This window comes from Mustela nigripes, chromosome 12 (assembly GCF_022355385.1).
Source record: "Mustela nigripes isolate SB6536 chromosome 12, MUSNIG.SB6536, whole genome shotgun sequence".
Taxonomy (NCBI): domain Eukaryota; kingdom Metazoa; phylum Chordata; class Mammalia; order Carnivora; family Mustelidae; genus Mustela; species Mustela nigripes.
The window spans coordinates 11,066,332-11,089,434 of record NC_081568.1 but is presented as its reverse complement, the minus strand read 5'-3'; the positions used below and the strand labels follow the sequence as shown (position 1 = coordinate 11,089,434).

The 23,103-nt window shown below is 47.9% G+C and overlaps 1 long non-coding RNA gene across 1 annotated transcript; it reads left to right on the top strand.

Annotated features, from left to right (window-relative positions):
• The first annotated feature begins 501 nt into the window (after window positions 1-501).
• Window positions 502-22,059, top strand: LOC132027722 (uncharacterized). The gene is made up of 4 exons (XR_009407176.1): window positions 502-1,561; window positions 4,225-4,996; window positions 16,776-17,504; window positions 20,100-22,059. It is a non-coding gene; the product is annotated as an uncharacterized LOC132027722 (long non-coding RNA).
• The last annotated feature ends 1,044 nt before the right edge of the window (window positions 22,060-23,103 follow it).

The following is a 23,103-nucleotide window of genomic DNA, read 5'->3' as shown; positions in this document are numbered from 1 at the left end:
GAGCGCCCAGCTGCCCGCGCCCGGCGCGCGGACGCAGAGCCCCGGGGCGGCAGCGGGCTGCGGCGGCGGCGGCGGCGGCGGCTCGGCCAGGGGAGCGCGCCCACATAGACGAGGACTCCGCCCGGTAGCCGCGAGCCGGCCGCGGGGCGGGGACGCGGAGCCACGGCCTCGGCGGCGCCGGCCGGAGCGCGGGCAGCAGCGCGCGCCGCGCGGGACACGCAGTCGCAAGGGCGGGGGCCCGTGGCCGGCAGGAGCTCCGGGATCACGGGCGCCGGCGGCAGCCGCGAGCCTCCATCTTGATTTCAAATGGGGAAGGAAGGAGGGGGAGGGGGGAAATCACGGCCGAGGGAACCCGGGTGAAAGGAAAAGGGAGAGCAGGGAAAGGAGAGGAAGGAAAAAAAAAGAGGGGCTTCGGGAATTTCCGGCGAACATCGTCAGGGGCCCGAGCGTGGGCTCGGCGGGTGGGCGGGGCCTGGCGGGAGGGGCGGGGCCGCGCCCGACGGCCGGACGCGCGGAGAGCCGGCGGGCGGCGGCGTGACGGCGCGGCTGTGCTTCGTGTCCTCTGCCGGGGCAGCTCCAACCTTTGGAAGGAGCAGGAACGTTCACGCTGGCTGGGGCCGACCTTTCCGGCAGCAAGCACCGTCCTCCGCGCGCTCGAGCTGTTTGTTACCGATCTCGCCCGCAGAAACGGGTGGCTAGGGCACGGGGCCGCCACTGGCACCTAGAGCGGGCTCCATAGTAGTTGTTGAATGAACAGAGAGCTCGTGGCAACAGTCCCGGAGGCGAGTGGGGGCAAGCCTCGGAACTCCCGGGGTACGGGTCTTCTCGTCTGTAAGATGAGATTCCATATCACAGCTCCTCTCTCTTTACCCAGCAAAGCGTTGAGAAGGAGGAAGGTGATGGGGGCTGGGAACAGTGGAGAAACCCAGAATGGGGGACACCCAGCCTTATGGAAGTTCTGTGTCAAACCGGAACCGAGTAAAAACGTTCCTGACGTGACTACAAGAGGAGGGAGCAGGAGGGAGGGATGTCAGAGGTGAAAGGAGCCAATGCTGGGGAAAACAGGAGAGACAGAAAAAGATGGGCTTTTGTGTTTTTTGTTTTTTTTTTTTAATGGACGATGAAACCACTGTAGTGCATACTGGAAAGGAACAATTAGATAAATGAAAGGCGGATGGTGGACAGCAGGTTGATCACCGTGGGGTGGGGGGGTTACCGGTAAACAAGAGGAGGAGGCTGGAATGAGCCCTGCGGTACTGGGTTATAGTTGGAGACATCTCTGCTCCCTCTATGAACCCATGATGAGCTTGGTATAGACTGACATGGAGAGAGAAAAAGACGTACAGATATCTGTATATATGTGGGTTAGTACACTACATGTAATTTCCTTGCTGTGTCAGCTGAGTGGACTTCGAAATAACCTCCAGGAACAAGGACTATGCCTCTGGCACTGAGCTCTTGTTTTTAACAACATTCTCCAGTGAAAGGAGGTCTCCTTGGGGAAATGGACTGCAGCAGAGAATCTACAAGCTGCGCCTGGAGCATCTTGTTCTGCCAGAAGGTAAGGAAGTGGTCAAAAAAAAATTTTTAATCAACAACAACAACAAGGAAGGAGTCTGTCAAAGGGACGCAGGAGCCAATTGAAGGAGTTCCCAGTGGCCAGAGCTGGAACAATGTGAGCAACAAAATAAATAAAACAAGACTTGATTGTAACCCAAAGTATGATATAAATATCCACGAGTCCATACTGACCTAAATGATTAAATAAGTAAATAGATGGAGAGATCAACTCTCCTGTGAAGAATTTCAAATCATTTATGTGGATACTCCACCCTCAGTGGGATTAGTAATTGAACTCTCCTGTCCTTAAAGCTGGGCGGTACATAGTGATTTCCTTCCCAAGAGTAGAACAGGAAAAGAGGGGAGAGTGACCTTACAGTGGAGAAACCTGACAAACACTAATTTAGCCAATGATCAAGATTAACGTCAATAGTGAGAAACCGTGTGGATGGTAGTATGTAGCCTTGATACGATGTGAAGAAAATGACACTTAAACTCTGTGGTCTAATTTTCAAGAATATATAAACCCCAGTCTAGTTGTGAGAAAAACATCACACAAATCTGAATTAAGGAACATTCTATAAGCTGGGTGACCAGTATTTTCCCAAACTGTCGAGGTCATCAAAAGTAGGAAGAGTCAGAAAACCATCACAGTCAAGAGGAGCCCAAGGAAACATGACAGCTAAATGCAATATAGTATTTGTGATGGGATCCTGGAACCAAAAAAAAAAAAAAAAAAAAGAAAGAAAGAAAGAAGGAAGGGAGGAAGGAAGGAATAAATTAGATAAAAAGTAAGAAATTTTGGGGTGCCTGGGTGGCTCAGTGGGCTAAAGACTCTGCTTTCAGCTCAGGTCATGGTCCCGAGGCCCTGGGATCCAGCCCCACATCCGGCTCTCTGCTCAGCAGGGAGCCTTCTTCCCCCTCTCTCTCTGCCTACTTGTGATCTCTCTCTGTCAAATAAATAAATAAAATCTTTTTTAAAAACTACGAAATTTTGAGTATATGAACTTTCGTTAGTAACATGCTAATATGATTTATTAATTGTGCATAATATAGGAAAACTCAGTGTTGGGTATGGGGAACTCTAATACCGTCACAACTTCTCTGTATATTTAAATCTATTTTAAAATAGGGGTTTATTTTTAAATATTTGTATTATATGTACAGTATCTCAAAAAGGAAGAATGCAATAGGTCCAAATTCCACATGCTGTCAAATGTTTTTTTTCCCTATTTTTCTGTGGGGTCATTTTTGTCTCCATCTCCCATTCTTCATGGCAGAAGCTTAATCCTAGTTCAAGGAAAACTTGATCTCTGGAAATGTTCTTTGTCATTTGAGTGTTTTCCCCTTCCTCCCCTCCCAAGCAGCAACCAACCTCCCAGATGTGTTGGTTATAGCATGGGGCTGGGTAGGGAGGTTGCCTCTGGTCCTTGGTCATCATGGGTTCATCCTGGCACCAGGGCAGAAGGGTGTCCCATTTCTTTCCCTCTCTTTGACACTCTTGCCCAGACCATGGGCCACTGCAATGACCTTGCTGCCTTCTGCTGTTGTATGCTGCTTACCTAACCATGGGGCATCTCCAGATTTGCGGGCAATCCACACCCTCCTGAGATACTCCCAACCATGCAGAAAAACATTCAGGTGCTCACTGGGGGGCTCAGACCCATTTTCTCCTCCAACTCTGCCCCAGAAAGTGAGGCCAAGTCCTCTCTGCTCTCAGATCCCTCAAGCCTACCTGGCCATAGACTTCCTTTCTCAGAGACATCAGGATCTAATGCTATCCATCTCCTCTCCCCCAAACCGCAGAATCATTTTCTCTGAAGGAGTAAATCTCACTCCAGTTTAATCATGCTTTCCTCCAATCTATTGTTTTTGGCATAACCTTTGTGTTCGTAAGGAAACGCAATTTTAATACGCAAAACCCTTTACCTCTGATGATCCCTTATCCTATGGGTACCAGAGTGTACCTAGAAATTCAGAAGCCAAGTGCTGATTTCTTTCTTTTCCTTTGCATTCCACCCATAGTAACCCTCACCTGAAGGTAATGAATACAGAGCCACCACCCCGCCACCCCCACCTAAATGGTGGGGAAAGGTAAAAAATTCGGAAAAATAAAAACCACTGGGGCAGGAGGCAGATTGGAAATCATGCAGCCACAGAAGGATCAGCAAAACCTCAGTGCTGGTACCCTTGAAAGAACAATTGGAAAAAGCTAATTCTGTTGGAGGGTTCTTGGGTGGAGGCAAACTCTGGATGTTGGAAGTCGGTCTGACAGGGAATGTGCCTACATGGCATTGACCGCTAAGGGTGTGGGGAATCAGGGTGGAGAGGGAATGTATTTGGGCAAAGAGATCTCTCTAGGGTTGAGCTCCAGGTATCCACGAACTCCATCTCAGGTAGAGCCATTCCCAAGAGAAGGGTACAGAAGACCTGTGACTGAGTATGGGACATACATGAAGGCTCACCCAGCTTGCAATAAGAAAAAGAGGCTGCGCACAGGTTTTTCCCTTCTGCCATCTGAGTGTGTGTAGGGGGATCTAAACAGGGTTTCATGACAGCTGTTGTTGATCCTACCCAACCTTCAAAATTCAGCTCGAATTTCACCTCCTTTCAAGAAGCTCCTACAGCGATCTAACTCCTCTCTCCCTTCTCTCTATTCTGCAGCCCCAGGCATGCTGGCCTTCGAGCACATGCTGCATTATATTATTTACATCACTCATGTTAATGTCTTGCCTGTGAGATGAAGAGCTCCTTTGCAGCCAACGTGCAAGCATCAGCATGTCTCCCATGTGCCTAGAACTGAGGCGCAAAGGTGTGAAGCAAAGACATGGAGAAAGCCAGCTGGGCAGACCCTGCAAGTTATCTACTCACCATCTTTTCTCCTTACCAGAACCCATCGGGCTTGCTGAAAAACCCCACTTCCCAGCTTCGGTGGTTTTGTGACACGGTGCTGGCCGATGAGGTATTAGTGCAGAGGACTGGGCTGGGCTCACAAGAAGGAGCTTAGATCCAGCGTGTGCACACCCTTAGGGCCTCGTCCTCTCTGGAACACAGACGAGATGCTAGAGGTGAAGAGGCCACCATGTGACTCTGAGAGGGTGAACATGAGGACAGAAGCACATGGAACAGATGACTTGGGGAGCTGCCCACATCCAGACTCCTTGTTACACAAAAACACACGAGAAAAAGAAGACTCTGAGTTAGTTAAGTTGAATGTTCAGTTTCGTGCCTCCGAACCAGCGCCTAAAAGATAGACCAGCCACAGCTCGTCTAAGAGAGCTAAGTGCTTCTCACAATTTTCCACCAAAGAAACTGGAGATGGAGGAGGGTGAAGAGGATGGTGCAAGTTACATCCTGGAGAATCTTGTGCAGAGCCCAAGCAGCCCAGTAAGACTAACATGTCCTTGAAATCGCTGGCTTTTTCTTAGAAATGCATGTGAGTTTTTCCTTCTTCTTATAATCGGTATTTATTTTAATACATGGTTAATGTCTTAATTTATTTATCAGTTGTTTGGGGTTTACTTGTGCTCCTCCAGAACACATTGATATATTAGCCCTCGGTACCTTAAAATGTGGCAGTATTTAGATAGGGTCATTGCAGACAGATGTAGTTAAGATGAAGTCATATGGCAATAGGGTAGCCCCAAATTCAATATGATTGTTGTTCTCATGAGAAAATAGCCATATGAGGACACATGGGGACAGTGGTACATGGAGATGGAAGATGGGAAAGGAGCGCCAAAGGTTGCCACCAAACTACCAGAAGCTAAGAGAAAGGCAAGGAAGGATTTCCCTACAAGTTTCAGAGGGAGCATGACCCTGATGGCAACCTGAGTTCAAACTTCTAACCTCCAGAACTCAAGTAAGGAAGCCCTATTTCGAATACATTTCTATTGTTTTAAGCCACCCAGTTTGTGGGATTTATAGTTATGGTGGCCCTAGGAAACACAAGCTAATCCAGTCCTCCAAATTTTTGAGAGAAAATTCTAGAGAGAAATTTATACATTGATTTTATAGATAATATTTAATGGATGCTTCAAAGAACAGAACCCAGGGGAATGTGGAGAGTTCCAGTTTGATTAGCTGTGGGGGGGTTAATTAATATTAACGAGGGCATACCATGGAAATGTCCAGATGATAACCTGAGATCTGATGCTTGACCTCTGGCCAGAGTTGGAACTCAAACTCTAAATTTGAGCTAAAGAGCATAAACATACTTGGAGCTTTAGACCTGAATGGTTTGTGAAGGGGATGCGTGTAAAACGTAGGTAGGGAATGGGACTAAAGGCTGAGTTTTTATGCAGTACAGTGGGTAGCGCTGGATGGAAGTGTGACGTGAAATGCCCAGAGAGACTCCATTTTGTCTTGAGGCAAATTAAGAAACAAATGGAAGGGGGAAACCAGACTCACCGGGTCAGGGCCTCTACTTCAACAGACAACCAGGCTGTGCTAAGTTGTCTCACAAATGACTACTACACATGAGCTCAGCTTCTTGGATTTCTTTGATTTGGAGGGACCTTCACTAAGCCAGAAGGGTCCAAGCCAGAGCCTTACCCTGCTCCAAACCCATATTCATAGGCATCGGGCCCCAGGAATTGCTGATGGGCCTTGAGGATTGATTGTCAAGAGTCCCTTGAGCACCTTCACTCCAGGATTTTTCCAGTCATTGAGAGAGCACTGTGGGAGGTGGAAGAGGGAATTCAATGGAATAAGCTGGAAAAGAAACAGGATGGAATTTGGGAGGATTTGAGATAGATGGGGGCAAAAGATTGTGTGTGTGTGTGTGTGTGTGTGTGTACGCACACATCTGTGTATATACGCATGCCTTTGCCTGCCTGTATTTGGAATGGGTGTTGATGAAGATCTTGATCTGCTAGGAAGGAAGCCCAAAAATACAGGAAGAAAAGTTAAAGGCAGACTCAGCTTTGGAGAAAGCTCAAAATTGAAAGTCACGAGGTTTTATTATTACTGATCTATAAATGAGAAGGGTTTATAGAAGATGGGGCAGTGTCTGTATTTGCTGCCTTGGCTTCAGATTGATCAATGTTTCAGGCTCATTGCTTAAGAACTGCTTTCTGTCTCTCTGTTCCTGGCCGGGAACTCCAAGAATTCTAAATTGAGGCCCCAGCCCAAAATATACAGGTGAGATTTACGGATTCTGATCCCAGCCAACTTCTGGTCTTGAAGATTTCTCTTTAAAGGATAAGTACTCCTGGGAGTGCTAACACCTTAAACCTTTATCACTTAATGCCTTATAGAGAGGATTAGTGGATTAGCCCAGTGTTGGCCAGAGTAATGAGGGATAAAAGAGGGAAAAAAGCAATGGAAGGCACCAATAGGGGCGCCTGGCTGGCCCCTTCGAAGACTGTGCGCCTCTTGATCTCCGGGAGTTTGAGCCCCATGTTATGGGTAGCGGATACTAAAAAAAAACAAACTTAAAAAAGGGGTTGGGGGGGGGGGGGAAGGCACCAATAGAAGAGCATGTACTTTGCTATTTTCTAGAGCCGGTCCTTTTGCTTCAGTCTAGTACAGACCCTGAGAAAATTTGGACCTCGTTCCTTTGCAGGGATGGTCAAGAGCTATATTTTAGGGTCATCACTTATTCACTGGAAGCCTCGCATTGCACCCAGGAAGCCAGGTAAAGATTCCATGTCCAGTTTGGGGCTATTCTAGAGGTCTCAGTTTATTCATGCAGTAAACATTTATTGAACCCCTACGATAGGAGCAGACACTCGTTTAGGCTATAGTGACAAAACAGGCAAAAACACTTGCCCTCAAAGAGCTTGTCTCCTGAAAGACAACACACAAATAAGTAAAATGCATGGTGGTCCGATGACAAGAAGCACAACGGAAAGGAATTAGCAGGAAATGGGGAGAAGGTTTAGGACAAGAAGCACTGAGCCATATTCAGTGTGACACTTGAGCGAAGATCAGAATGAGAGAATGAATTGAGTGGATGTCTGGAGGATGGGGAGCTAAGGGAGAGGAAAGAGCAAGGGCAAAGGCCCTGAGGCAGCCCAGTGTTCTCAGCCACGTGAAGCATATGGGGGAAGGCACTGGGGTCAAGTGGGCGGGGCAGGGGGGAGGGGCAGGGAATAGGAGACCCAGTCAGCAAAGTACAGGAGCCTCATCATGTAGAATCTCACAGTTTGTAAGGACTCTGCCTTCTAATCAGAATGAGATCGCAGGTGTGAATTCTTGCATGAGAAGACTTTTAAGTGCTTTTAGGTTGAAAGTGGGAGGTTATATGAACTCATCAGGAAGTTTGGAAATACAGCAGAAGTTTGTAAAATGCGTTGTAGAAGACAGCAGTGGAGAGAACCTCGGAGCCAGGGGTTGTCAGCCCCGAGGGAGAAGGCTGTGGAAGATGCGCGAGCATGTGGGACCCCCACCAAGCACAGAGATGCCCGCCTGTGAAGGGAATGCGGGGGAGCCCTGGGTGACGGGCCCCAGCCAGCACTGATCCATGCGCTCTGGAGCCATGCTTTGAGGACTTCTTCCCTCACGAGCTGAGGGGCCTGCCCCTGCCTGCCTGCCTTCTCCCACCCACTCACCGCACTTAGAGACCTAGAGCGGAGAAGAGACAAGGAAACCCCTTCTTAGAGAGAAACTGCACAAAGCAACAAGGGACCGCAGTCAGTGGCTTGGGTTTCTTTTCAAAAGCAGTGTAGTTGAGCATGTTCTGTAGTAGACACGGTCACAGGGGGAAAAGCAGCACCGACAGGAACGGGTTCTCAGGAGCAACACTAACGCCCACTGGCTGTGGGCTCCTGGACAAGTGCACTGGAGAAAGGAATGTTGTCCGCCTGCTTCAGGCGCTGCCCTTCCCCAGGAAGACCCCACATGCAGTCACTGCTTCTCCCAGGTCGTCCGTTTGCTCCCTCCTCCATCGCTACCGTTCTTCATCAGAGGGGTAAGAAAACACCTGCAGACAAGTCAGACTGAACTCATTCCCACTGGAATTAGGAAACGTGGGGGCAGGAGCCACGCAATGGGCAATGGGCATCTGGACAGCAGGGGGAGTGCAGGGAGTGACGAGGGAGGGGTCCCAGCCTGGACCACTGCCCTTATTCTGGCACAGGTGCCTGTCCCCTTCCCTGGGCTCCTACAATAAACCCTTTTCCTGAGATCCCCTGGGGCTTCTCTAGTTAGAAGCACCTCACTGTAAAGAAAAATGACTTCTAGCTTTTCACAGCATTGGAGAACCAAGGAGAAGAACCAAACCTATTGATGGAAATCTCTTATCTGGATTTTTCCAAGGTAGCGGGACATGGCATTTATAAGCCATGCTCTTTCACCCACTTCCCTCCTGCTCAGTCCCCACCTGGGGAACATCTTCTGGGATCCCTGGTTTTCTTGCTTTCCTGTGTCTACCGCTCTCTCTGATATTACCTAATTGCTATCCCTCTATATGTAGGGCCCTGAGACAGAATGAAGGAGAAGCCGATGATAAGGTGAAGGTGAAGCTGTATTTATTGAATGGCAGGGAGGCAGCGAGTCACACACCCCTGGACACCCCGAGAGCAGAACTCCAGAGCCACTCTACACAGAGCATGTCTGGATTATCGTACTCTGGAATCCTACAGAAATAAGGAAGATTTAACATGACATGCTCTGCCTTTATTGGGACTCCCCTTCATTCGAAGATGCTAGCCTTATGTTATTTAATTTCCCTTTAATAAATAAAGACCCATGTGTTAGCTGTTTTAGGATTTGGTAGTAGGAAAGTTTGTCTCTGCCGACAGATGGCTGTGCTTCCTTTTATGAGCTAATGCAAACTATGGAACTCACCGTGTTTCTTTTTATTCCTCGGAAGTCAAGATGCTCAGAATTAAGTGACATCCTTATCAGTTTTACAATAATCTACTTGTTACATGGCTTTTATTCTTCTTACAGTTTTTACTTGTCTCTTTTTTAAAGTTCTCTTCTGAAAAAGGTTGGTTGGATGGCTGGCTGGCTGGATGGGTGGATAAGTAGGTGGTGAGATGACATATAGTAGACAGACAGACAGACAATCAGACTGAATTGTAAGAGAGAGACTGACTCCAGTACAATTCCATTCCTTCCTAATCTATTATGCCATAGACCTACCTTCTCTTTCAAGATTCCAGTGCTTTCTATATTTATAAACCTTCTTGAGAGGCTGTGTAGCATGGTAACTAAGAGTATGTCTCTGTAATCCAAGTCAGTTTCAAATTCCAAATTAGTTACCGTATCTGTGTAAATACGAGAAGCTTACCCTCAGTTTCCTCATCTGTAAAATGGGGATAATAGCATTTCCTACATCGTACGGTTGTTCTGAGGTCTCAGATAATACATGTAAATTGCCAAAAATATCTAGCTAGCACATTGGAAAGGCTCAGTGAATATTGTCATTATTATCATTATTATGAACTATTATTATTATTCAATTACATGACCTCCTTGTCATCATCCTTTCCATGCATTCATTATTGTACTTTCAGTCTTTTGCAGTAGCCTTCTAATTTGTCCTCAAATTAAGAATCTTACAGCCAAAAACGATTACCTAATCCAACACCCCCATTTTACAAACAGTAACTAGAGAGACTTGAGAAGGGAAATGTTGTATTTGTATGACATAGTCTCATAACCTGGATTTCAGCAGACGGTGCTTAGCCCCGTCCAGGTCTAACCAGTGAACCACTGGGAATCTTCATCTTTAAGTAACCACCAGGGAAGGGAGTGGAGCCGTATGCACAGCTTGGGTATTCCTACATGTGGGGGAGTGGTCTGTTGGTAGAGCTTGTCCGAGGAGCCTTGGGTGCCAGAACTCATCTGCAGGGGAGAAGGATCCAGGTATGAGGAGCTTGAACTGGGAGCAATACTGTGGGCAGAGAGTGAAAATTCAGAGAATGGGCTTCAGTCCAGCCTCCTGGATGCAAATCTGGCTCCCAAGTCTGACCAAAGCAAAAACTGAAGGCTCTGGTGAGCAAATCTGTTACACATTACAATTTCGGTAGCAGGTGGCTACGGGACTGGTTCAGGCCGGAGGACGATGGCCGACTCTCTTCATTCGGCTGCAGGCCACATTCTTCTGGCCCTGGCCTTCAGGGCTCTGGCTGGTGACTTCAGAGGTGGAGCTTCAAGAGGGACAGTGGCACCAGGTAGGATGAACAGGACAGGGTCAGGGCCTGCCGGAACTCAGTGATAGGGGACACACATCGGTGAGATCCCCTGGAACTCCTTCCCGTGCTTAGGGCAGGGAGCTTTGCTGCTTTGCAAGAACTTGAGACTCTGTGATAGTGGTGAGTTCAACAAGCCAGTGAAAGCTGAACATACACAATAATGGAACATGATTGGTCTCTAGGGGCGGAGGGCGTGTGTCACAGGGGGCAAAATGACTGAGGGAGGAGGCATCTGTCTCTGGGTTCTTCCTCTGGACCCTCTCCACGCTTCCGTGTCACCCCTAACATTGGTCCTTTGACCATAATCCCATTATCTTCTTGAAGCAAAAGCGGATGGTGCCCCCACCTTCTCCAAAAATCCAACTCATTCTCAGCCCTTTAGAACACTCTTTGGGGCGCCTGGGTGGTTCAGTGGGTTAAAGCCTCTGCCTTCTGCTCAGGTCATGGTCCTGGGGTCCTGGGATCGAGCCCTGCATTGGGCTCTCTGCTCAGCAGGGAACCTGCTTCCCTTCCTCTCTCTCTCTGCCTGCCTCTCTGCCTACCTGTGATCTCTGTCTGTCAAATAAATAAATAAAATCTTTAAAAAAAAAAAAAAAGAACACTCTTCAGACTCTTCGTAGGACATTAAAGACCTACTGTGTTGGGGTCCCAAACCTCAGAATCTCCTGGAGCCTTTATTTCAAATTCACATATTAAGGATCCTGCTCCAAGAAGGTCTGATGGTGCCCCAGGGCCAAAATCCCAATATCTGTGCCTGGTGTAGGATCTGGGCAGGAAGGCCTCTTGGAGTGCCATGACCCAGTCAGACCAGGACCTCAACGATTTATCTGTATGGGTCTGGAGGGTTGCATCCAGAGACCACACACCGTTCCAGAGTCTTCTACTAAACCGTCACTCACCACAGACCTTTGCTCTTGATGGCCTGGGCCAAGCCCCTCTCACCAACACCATTCTATCTATTGTCACTTCTCCTTATAACCCAATGAGACGTTTAAATGACTGTCTTTCCCGCTAGCTCCTTGAGCTCAGCCCAGTCCTTCCATGTGCTGTGTCCTTCACCGCATCTGCTACACTGCTTCCCACATTCAGTAGATGTTCAAAACATGCCCAATGAAATAATGAATTGCAAAATTGGATGTTTTGTCACTTATTTTTTAAGTAGGAATGTTAGTCAAGCTCTGGCCTCCCACAAGACAATTTAAACCTTTTCTCCAATCATGCAGCTGAATCTTTTAAAGAGGTTCCCCACATGAGCAGGCACCGAGGTCTGAGGAGTCCTGGAGGCCCTCTCCAGGACCGGGGGTGCCACCCCAACATGGTCCAGCATCCCTGTAAGCCACATCCACTTGGAAAAGAAAGGAAAGAGCAAAGTAAAATCTACCAAAGCAAGACTTCTTCATGGCTGGTTTTCACCCAGTCCAACCCCTCTCCTTTCCTAAGCTTCCCTCCTTTCCTTGCCCTTGATGATGGCCTCTAAGCCAGCAGCCAAAAATATAGGATGTGGGAAGACTTGAGTAAGAGAGCAAAACCAGAATGTTTTCAGCCTTTGGGAGAAAAGCCTTTTGTTGTCTTCTGCATCTTAAATTTCAAGATATAGTGGGCACCAGCTGAATTGCTCCATAGATATTTATGAAACCCCACTCCCTGCTAGGTATTGTGTCTTTAATGATTTTATGCTGTGGACCGTGATGTCCATTTCAGTGATATTTATGTTTCTTTAACTTAAACATTTGTGCCTTTCTCCAAGGCCAGTGAGGAAGCGCCTTACTTATGTGAGGGTCTCATTCTGTGATGGATTCTGCTGGAGCTCCCCAGTGTCCACTTTTCCCTGCTTCAAAGGCCCCCAGACTCTAATTCCCAGACTTCCGTGCCGTTGGATGGGGCCACGTGACTCTATTCTGCCCAGTGAGATAAGGACACCCCCATTTGTGATCTTCCATTCTCTGCTCCCCGTTCACATCAGCCTCGGGGGCCACAGGTCCTTCTCCTCCTGGTGAAGGTGCGGGATGGAGCAGACCCATCTGAGCTGTGATAGAGCAGGTAGAACGTGAGGGAGTCATACTTTTACTTTTGTTAAGCCACTGAAACTTGGGGTCTGTTTAGAAGCACAGCTTTTTGAGTAATATATGCTCTTAATTCAGTTTAGTGGTACTTTCTTGGTTTGTTTGGTTGATTCAAAGTCTTTCTGAAAAAGGGTTGCCTGGCTGGCTCAGTTGGTAGAGCATAAAACTCTTGATCTCAGTGTTGAGCTCAAGACCCATGTTGGGTATAGAGATCATTTAAAAAAAAAAAAAAAGTTTTCCGAAAAGCTCTGTATCCTTTTTCTCCATTTTGTGAATCTGGCTCAATGAATAATCTTGAGAAAAAAGACACATGCCCTGAATATCAATGGTCTTTGCCAGCTTGTCATTGGCGTTCCCTGATCTGACCCTCCCGGTCGAGTCTCCCTGGTAGTGTAACTGGCTGCAAATCTCAAGAAACATATTTCGTGCTTTATTTCTTCTGTCTTTCCCTGGGAAGTTCATCAAGAACCGTATTTCAGCTCCTCAAGCTTGAATTATCCTAAAATGCGCCAGTGTGATGAAACCAAACCCTGTCAACACTAGCCCATCCTAAAGGACACTATTGTTGCCATCTTCCTCACCTGCTGTTCCAGCCCTGGACTGCTACACTTGGCTTTTCCTCCCCACCACGCCCACAGAGCCCACTGTCACCAGTATCACCCAACAGACATTTTCCAGTCCTCAACTGTATGGGTGTGAATGGGAGGGGCAAGCGGACATGTGTTCCCCAGTCCCAGGATTTCCTTCCATTCGGGTGGACCTACCTCACTGGTGACTTTAAGAAGGGAACCGGGCAGGTCCAGTCTTGCTGCTCCCTGTTTTTCTCTTGGGAGCAATTGCTGCCAGAGGCTGGCATTGTGCCCTGTTCCTCGTCTGCACCTGAATGAGGAGGCCCACGGGGTTCAGTACTGCTGTGCCTGGGGCCGGTTAGGAGTCAAAGTTTCAGTACTGGGGATAGTTCATAACAACCACACTCGGAAGCCACAGGGCTGGCTGTCAGCTTGATCAGTAAGGAAGGCTTCAAGTTCATACTTACTTATTTATCTCTTATCAGTTCAGAATGTGTTTAGGGAAAACTAGAAACTTCTGTTGAACACCCCAGTACAGTTCACCAAACTTCCTTTATTATCACTCGCTTCTCTTGATTTGCATTTGCCCGTATTTTCTTGCTTTTCCGACTAACAACCCAAGTCTTCTCAGGCTGTTGTTCGAGGTACCTCTCCATACAACCATTCCTTAAACTGCAATGCTGCTTGTAGTTCTGGTAACTCCAGGCCGCTGTCTCTTCTCACTGTTCATGGAAATCTGCAGGAGGCTCCGTCTGCTCCCAGGACCTCTATTCCCCCAGGGGTGCAGATGACTCCTCTTTAGTTTGTCTTTAGTGCAGTGATCACGCCTGATCTCCATACCCACGGGGCAGCCGCTTGATGGACATATCCTCCTGGACATCAACTCAACATATCCATAGCTCAAGTCATTCTGCTTCCCTACGCCTTTCCCCCCAATCTCCGCATCTCAGTAAATGCCATCCTCATCCATCCAGAAACCTGGCCATCACCCTGAATGGTTTCCTTGTCTAGACTTCCTACTTCCCGTCCATCATCTGCTTCTCCTGATTTTGCCACCTGAATGTCTCTCGGCTCTGTGCCCATCCTTCCATCCGTCCTGGTCACCATTCTCTCCTGCCTGGGTTACTACAACATTCAACATTGTTAGGCTTCCCCTAGAGCTACCCCGGCCCCTTTATTCTCTACACTGCGTGTATCTCAGTCTCTCGAACTACACTTCTAATTACGCCACTGTCTTGCTTAGAATCCTTCTGTGGCTCTCGACTGCTAGTCTTAATCTTCTTCAGTTAGGGCGATGAGAGCTGGTCCTTTTTTCCTCTGCAACCTTGTTTTTCCCCGTCGCCCTCAGCTACTTGTTCTCTGGCCCTTTGCCTGTACGCTTCCCTCTTGTGTCACTTAGCAGCATCACACCTGTCACAGCTCAGCACCACAAGATTTTCCCCAGAGAAGCGTCCCTCATCCCCAAACTGTGTACAATAAGTCAGTTTGATGACTGCAGAGGCCCTGTACCTAACCCCGTGCCGTTGTGATCACAATGCATTATGATTTCCTATGTACTTGTGAGTATCTCTCACCTGGACGGTGTGTTTGTGGTGGGCTGTGTGTTGGCCATGTAGATCTCCCTCGATGACAGATTGGTTGCCTCAGCTGCTGAGGGCAGTGACAGCAGGCTGCCTTCAGCTGTCACCCTCTTCAGGGAATGTCTCCATTGCCAGAAGCAGTCATGCCCCTGCCTGGGGAGCCTGTATCCACATTGATCCAGGGGTATAAGGGCCTGGTCATCTCAGCCAAACTTAGGGCAACACTTAGGAGTCATTCTAACTCCTTAAAATGTCTGAGACTGTCCTTGGGCTGGCCTTGCAGATGACAAATAGGACAATCTTTCGTGTGACTAGTAGATGCACAGGGTCACTCATATTGTAAAAGGTCATTCTCTCTGGATGTAGGACCTGAAGGTAGAGGGACACCTGGCTGCCCTTGTCAGTAGAACATGTGACTTGATCTCGGGGTCATGAGGTCAAGCCCCACATTAGGGTTAATGCTTACTTAATTATTATTATTTAAAGACATGATGGGCAACTAGGTGGCTCAGTTGGTTAAGTTTCTTTCAAATAAATAATTTTTTTAAAAGCATGAAAGTAGAAATAAAGAAACTATTGTTTCTATAACCATCATGTGATCCTCAAATTAGGTAAAATTAAGTTTGCACTAAGCATTGCTCTTGTGAAATAAAACAGATCTGTTCTCCTATCTTGCAGCAAACTTGTTTCAAGGTAAGAGGTAAGAGCTCTTAGCAAGGTAAGAGTTTCTGCTCTGGGTTCTATATTTTGGGACACGTCTCTGTGACTGGTGTAGGGCCAGCTAACATCCATTTGACTTAAATATTGTAAGTGACTTGGTAAACTTTATTTTTCGAATATCCTTAGGTGAGGACTGTGTTCAGAGGAGCTCACTTAATGAAATAACAAATGTAGCCATATTAAGGGTGATTATTTGAGGGAGGGAAGCAAAGCATGAGACATCTTTTTTTTTTTTTTAAATCAATTTATTTATTTTAGAGAGGGAGAGAGAGAGAGAGCAGGGGGAGGAGCAGAGAGAGAGGGAAAGAGAGTCTCCTGCAGACCTCCCCACTGATCCCATGACCCTGAGATCATGACCTGAGCTGAAGCCAAGAGACGAGGCTTAATTGACTGAACCACTCAGGCGCCCAAAACCATAAGACTCTTAATTAACGATAGAGAACAAACCGAGGGTGGATGGAGGGAGGTGGGCAGGGGATGGGCTAAAGGGTGATGGGAATGGACGAGGGCACTTGTTGGGATGAGCACTGGGTATTGTGTGCAAGTGATGAATCACTAAATTCTCCTCCTGAAACCAATACAACACTGCAGGTTAACTAACTAGAATTTAAATAAAATTTGAAGGGGGAAAAAAAAGACTGATCATTTGATTTGAATCCGCTTCTTTTTATTTTTTATTTTTTTAAAGATTGTATTTATTTATTTGACAGAGAGAGACCACAAGTAGGAAGAGAGACAGGCAGAGAGAGACAATGAAGCAGGCTTCCTACGGAGCAGCTGATGCGGGACTCGATCCCAGGACCCTGAGATCATGACCTGAGCCGCAGGCAGAAGCTTAACCCACTGAGCCACCCAGGCGCCCCGAATCCGCTTCCTTTTAAAGAAGAATAAGTTCTGGGGCATTTGGGTGACTCTGCCGTTAGTTGTCCCACTCTTGGTTTCGGCTCAGATCACGATCTCCGAGTCCTGAGATCCAGCCCTTCGTGGGGCTTCTTGCTCAGCACGGAGGCTGCCTGAGATTTCTCTCCTCCCCACTCTGCGCTCCTTCCCCCACCCCCACATGTTTGCACACTTTCAAATAAATAAAGTAAATAAATAAATAAAATCTTTTTTTTTTTTTTTTTTTTTTTGTTAAAGTAACAAGTTCCTATCAAATGGAAGATGAAAGCAAATGCAAACAAGGATGGCCACGAGAAACCTGGAGAACAAGGCTCCCCTGAGGGTTGAGACGAGCTGGCAGCACAGGCACCCAGGGCATCTCCCTTAGAGTTCTATCTAAAGACACATTCTGAGAACTTCCCATCCGAAGTAAGTACTTCAGGGGCAGTCTGTCTGATTATGTCACAAGTAATGATGGAAATGAAGGACTTTCCAGAAACGCGAGTCCCTGTCGGCTGCGGTGTGGTCGAGGCCCCCTCGGCGATCTTGGCGCAGACCTAGGAGGACTTCTTGCTTCTGATGTAGGGTGTTGCATGGGGCCTACAGGGCGTCCTGCTTTCCAGAAAGTCAACCTAAGAGCAGAAAGATGCTGCTTCCAGGCTAGGCTTCCGATTAAAATTGAGCCAGTGCTTCCCTCATATTTCTACGTGTGTTGGCTTCTGGGTGATGTCCCTATGGGTGCTGCCTTTTAATGTGAACCCCTGCACATCAAGAACCAGCTCGGTGCCCCCACGCTCAAGCACGCCTTCATTCAACTGCTTTCTTGGCATCTGCTGTGTTGTGTTGCGTGCAACCTGCGTAGAGTGTGAAAGAGAGAAGATCATCTCCCACACTCATTCATTCGTTCATCCGATGTGAATGCTGTGCGTAACGTGAATGGGATGCAGCGGGGAGAAAAGATTATTCAAGGATCCCGATTTGAATGAGGTGAGTGTCCAGCAGGGGAAGAAAACCTAAGTACAGATCAGTAATGGGCTGCAAAAGAACGTGATGGTTGACACGAGACAAGCAGTTTAGAGGAGATGGAGTCCGTCTGGCCAATGGGGATGGAGGAGCAGGTGAATGGAGTGTGGCCGGATCGCATCTGGAAAAGGAGCCTTCCTGACGCTTGGGGAGACCAGCTTCTCTCTGGAGGGTGACCATTGACTTTCTCCTCAAACTCCTACTCTTTTTGACATCACACTTCTCACAAGTTTTTTTTTTTTTTTTCCCCCTTTCAAACTTAGTAGCTATGTAACCTCGTGATATAGGAACAGCACGGGCAAACTGTATGCCCGTGACAAAGGAGACAGTATTAGGTGGACGGTGCTTCAAATGGGGCTTTTCCATTACCCAGCCCTGGCTTCCAAATTTGTCTTTGCCACCTTTTACTTCTAGGCTCCTGAGTAAATTACTTAATTTTTCTAAGCCTCGGTTTCCATGTGCATAAAGGGGTCAATAACCCAGGGTCAGAGACCATGAGGATTGTATGGGAAGCATGTAGCATCTAGCGTGGCCCATGAATATGGAAACATTGTTTCTCCCATAGTTACTTTGATCAAAGAACCCTGACTCAGAGATTTAATACCGATTGAAGACAACAGAGGAAGAGAAATTTTTCAGAAGGCCCCTTCATGGAAGACCTAGTTCTTCCTTGTGGGTCTGAAGGCTCTCAGAGTCTTGGCTCTACAAGCTAATGGTAAGCTAATACTTAGCCTGCCATTTCTTAGTTACTTGAATGTCCTCTACCCTAGACTTTTCTTTATACAACAAAAAGCGTAATACAATTACTTGGTGTTTGTGTGACTTTATGGTCTGAGGAAGTCTTAAATGGGAAAACCCTGACATTAAGGACATATGTAGGGGCGCCTACATACCTGCATACCCCCTGCATACCTCTCTGCCTGCTTGTGATCTCTCCCTCTGTCAAATAAATAAGACCTTTAAAAATGAAAAAAAAAAAAAAAAAGGACATATATAAGCATAGAGTTGACACACGAAAAGATCTGGATGGTACCCTGTGGGGCTGCATTTCTGGAGGATGCCTTGGGAGAATGCCTCTGGCACCTTGGCATTGGGCACATTCTAAGAGCTATTGTCTCAGCCCTCTGTGGCTGGAGGGACACACAGGGGTGCGGTTCTTATGCGATCATCACGATGAACTGGGCAGGTTGGCCCCTGGAGAGACCCACTCTTGATTTTCAGCAGTGGCTGGCTGGAGGGGGGTGAGGTGTGGGGGAAAGAGGAGTAGCAGGAGGGTTTGGAGCAGCAGCCCTTTCTCATTGGTATGGAAACGTGTCATTATTTTATTTTATTTATTTATTTTTAAAGATTTTTTTTTTAAAGATTTTATTTATTTATTTGACAGACAGAGATCACAAGTAGGCAGAGCAGCAGCAGAGAGGGAGGAAGGGAAGCAGGCTCCCCGCTGAGCAGAGAGCCCCACTCGGGGCTCCATCCCAGGACCCTGAGATCATGACCTGAGCCCAATGCAGAGGCTTTAACCCACTGAGCCACCCAGGTGCCCCTAAAGATTTTTTTTAATGTATTTATTTGACACGGGGAGAGAGAGAGAGAGGGATCACAAGTTAGGCAGAACGGCAGGGAGAGGGAGAAGTACGCTCCCCACCGAGCAAGGACCCCGATGTGGGGCTCGATCCTAGGAGCCCGGGATCATGACCCAAGCCGAATGCAGATGCTTAACCGGCTGATCCACCCAGGTGCCCCAATTTATTTATTTACTTTTTAAAAGATTTTATTTGGACAGAGAGAGACAGCAAGAGAGGGAACACAAGCAGAGAGAGTGCAAGAGGGAGAAAAAGGCTCCCCGCTGAGCAGAGAGCCTGATGCAGGACTCAATCCCAGGACTCTGGGATCATGACTTGAGACGAAGCCAGATGCTAAATGACTAAGCCACCCAGGTGCCCCACGCGTGTCATTATTATTATTATTTTAGATTTTATTTATTTAACAGACAGATCACAAGTAGGCAGAGATGTGGGGTGGGTGAGGGGCAGCAGGCTCCCTGCTGAGCAGAGAGCCCAATGCGGGGCTTGATCCCAGGACTCGGGGAGCACAACCCGAGCTGAAGGCAGAGGCTTAACCCGCTGAGCCACCCAGGCGCCCTGAGTGTCATTATTTTAATAACAGCTGAAGCTTCAGCAGACAATGCTTTCCACATACCAGCCCTGTGTATCAGGACACTTGCCGAGACTCTTCCGTGCTAAATGCCCTTGATGTTTCTGCAGTTTACGGCATCCTAGATGGCCGGCTCTGGCCCTCACCCCTCGTGGTGCGCGCCGGCCCCCAGCCACCGCTGCGGGGAAGCGGGCATTAGTGAGCTGCCTTCACCTCAGGTCTTCGGCCTGCAAACCAGACTCTTCTACACTGTCCTTCAGGTGCGTCTTTAACTGAGGCGCTGTTAAGATACTCGAGGCCTAGAATTCCACCTGTGGTGGGAGAGGGTACGTTTGCGCGTGTTAGTTTTGTCTTAATTCGATTTTGCTCACCTCTTAGGAGCTTCTTTGTTCTGTTTTGTTTTAGGAACCTTCCCCTCCCAGCCCTGAGTGAACATAAAGCGTCAGGCTGGGCCCATGCGGCGTGAGGTCATTCCCAGCTTTAGTCCTGGCGAGCGCTCCCTGGACCCCGGCCGTGCCAACCCCCGGGCCTGCCCCTCTGCCCCAGTGGCCCGCTTCAGGGCCTGTAGCACCTGTCGCGGAGGGTTTCTGAGGAGCTGCAGAAACCGTGACGAAAAGGCTGCAGACGGCAGCTTGGAGTTGGATTTTCTTTCTGATGCTCCTGCGCGACCTGTTTGTCTCTCCCGCGCCCTCGTCCTCTCCCTGCAGGGTGGCTCTGCGTGTGGACGGCAAGTGTCCGCCAGAGGCGTGACGTGTCGGGCCGTGGGAGCGACACCTAGTTTCGAACGGTGCATGTACCTTGTTCTCCTTGCTCTGCGCCTTACGGTGCAGGCCAGGGGGTGGATAAGAGCCGCCGGGACTCTGCAGCCGCTCGTCCAGCCCGGGGAGGGCCTGCAGGTGGCTGCCGGGAAGCTTCCCCGCCACTTGCTCGGTTTGCCGGGAACTCTGGATGGAGAGCGTGGGACACGGGGTAAATGCCAGCGCTGGGAGGGAGAAGCCACAGAGAGCTAATGGCCCATTGTCCATGCCTGTCGTGTGGTCTCCTCGGGGGCCCGGCCCTCTCCAGACAGAGCCCCGGCTCTTGGCAACGGTCCCTCAGCTGCTCCATCCGCCACTGGCAGCCACTCCCGGGGACAAGGCGCTTCTGTGTCCCTCCCCACTAGGACGCTGCCACGGCCAAGAGACTGACCCCGGAATCAGCAGCGGCTTTCAACTTGAGCCTTTTGTGACTGAACAATGGTTAACTCTGGCTCTCAGAGGACCTCCTTTCACAGTGGGATTTCCTTCCTTGTGGGTTTTCCCAGCTGTCTTTGTCTTGGGTCATGTCTAACAGATGTCTGTGGCCTTGAAGAGCCTTCTGAAAACCCAGTGACAACTAGACCTGGGGCCCTTCCGGGGTCAGCTGAGGCCTTGGCAGGAGCAGCCCTGGCAAATCGCAGGGAAAGATGCCTCTCTCCCCAGCCCTGTCCTCTGGGAGCAGCAGAGCCCGTTCAGGGAGACTGAAGAGGTAGATTCTGGGGCAGTCAGATGGAGATAAAAATCAAATTCCAAGAATTCCTCTTCCAGGGGCCTCCTGTAAATTTATTAAGAGCTCCTCGAGCATGTGAAATATGACACTGCAGGATGAGATGATTTTTTTAAACCGACATGATAAACCTCACACATTCAAACCAGAGCGATCCTTCAGAAAACTTCCCCCGGAATCGGGAATCGGAGAACTTGTTTCACACATAGTTGAAACTCCTCTTTTGGAACTCAATTGATTCACTACTTAGGCGTGAAAACAATGCAAACAACCCGAAAAGCTAATAGCAAGAAATGAAGAAGTAAAGAAGAGCACATTATATGATCATTAAAATCTTGTTTATGCAGACTGGGGGACTGTGATTATGGGCATGGGCAAAGTATGAAGTGAAAAAGGAATATATGAATATACTTGGGTGATTTCAAATTTATAAAAAAGTCGAGCAGGGCTCGCTGACTCAGTTGGCAGAACATGTGACTTAATCTCAGGGTCATGAATTCTAGCCCCAAGTTGGGGGTAGAGTTTACTTAAAAAAAAAAAAAAAAAAAAAAGCAGGCAAAGAAAACACAGGAAAAAAATCCCCCCAAATGCTCACAATGAAGTCCAGTGAAGCCAGTGGAATTATAGATGTATGATTAATTTACTTTTTTCTATTTTCTAAGTTTTTGGCTGCCTGATTATGTTCCTATGTAATTTAAAAAATGTATAGGGGCGCCTGGGTGGCTCAGTGGGTTAAAGCCTCTGCCTTCGGCTCAGGTCATGATCCCAGGGTCCTGGGATCAAGCCCCACACTGGGCTCTCTGTTCCACGAGGAGCCTGCTTCCTCATCTCTCTGCCTGCCTCTCTGCCTACTACTTGTGATTTCTGTCAAATAAATAAATAAATAAAATCTTTAAAAAAAATAAAAAATATATAATTTTTAGAAGTCCTATGAAAATTGTTGTCTGAGAAAGATAAGGTACAGACTTAGGAGAAAAATCACTATTATTAATTTATACAAGACCAGTGCTCTAACCCCTGAGCTATAGGGCCACTATTATTAATTTATAATTGCAACTTACTTTAGGTAAAAATTGCTATCATATAGTTAATTGCATCTTCTCTGACTTTGGACTATTTCTAAAAATCAGATCTACTTTTAAAAGTGGTAGAATTTGCTACCACTGGATATTTCCAAGGATTTTTGCCTGTTTTGCTCAGTGATCTATTCCCAGGTCCTCGCCTAGTGCTTGGCACATAGCAGGACTCAGTAAGTATTTGATACATGAATTAATAGGCTGGAGGTTGTGGAAGGAGCTAGAATGAAAGACAGAGACTGCGGACCGTAGAATGAAAAGGCCAATAAAGATAAGAATGACAAGAAATGTCTCACAGAAGACAGCTGTGACACACACTACAGGACTTCCCAGCTCCCCAAAGGACACTCCATATCCGCGTTCGCTCCTCACAGCCCAGTGTGCTCTTTGTTTCTGAAGGCCCACACCTGCTGGTCTTCTTGGAGGAGGGCCCTTGTGCTACTGATTTGCCTGTCAATGAAGAGAGCCAGCAGTGCCAGAGAATTCTTTCCTCTGGGAAGCCCTGTGCCCTTGACGATGGGTGCCCACTTTCCTAACTCCCCTGCAGGGTGAGGCTTTAGCGGCCCTCCTTGCAACTCTGCCTGTAATTAGATCCCTCCTTGTCTCGCAGTCTGCTTCTGAGAAACATGACCCAAGGCAACGACCATTCAACAGCAACAAAGGAAGCCTAACCTTTATGGGCTGCTTATTATGAGCCAGGTGTAGCGCATTATCTCATTGAACTAGGGATTATTATCTGCATTTTCCCTCGAGAAAAGGGAGACACTGAGTGCCCAAATGCACTTCTGTGCATTTGAAGACTCAGGCCC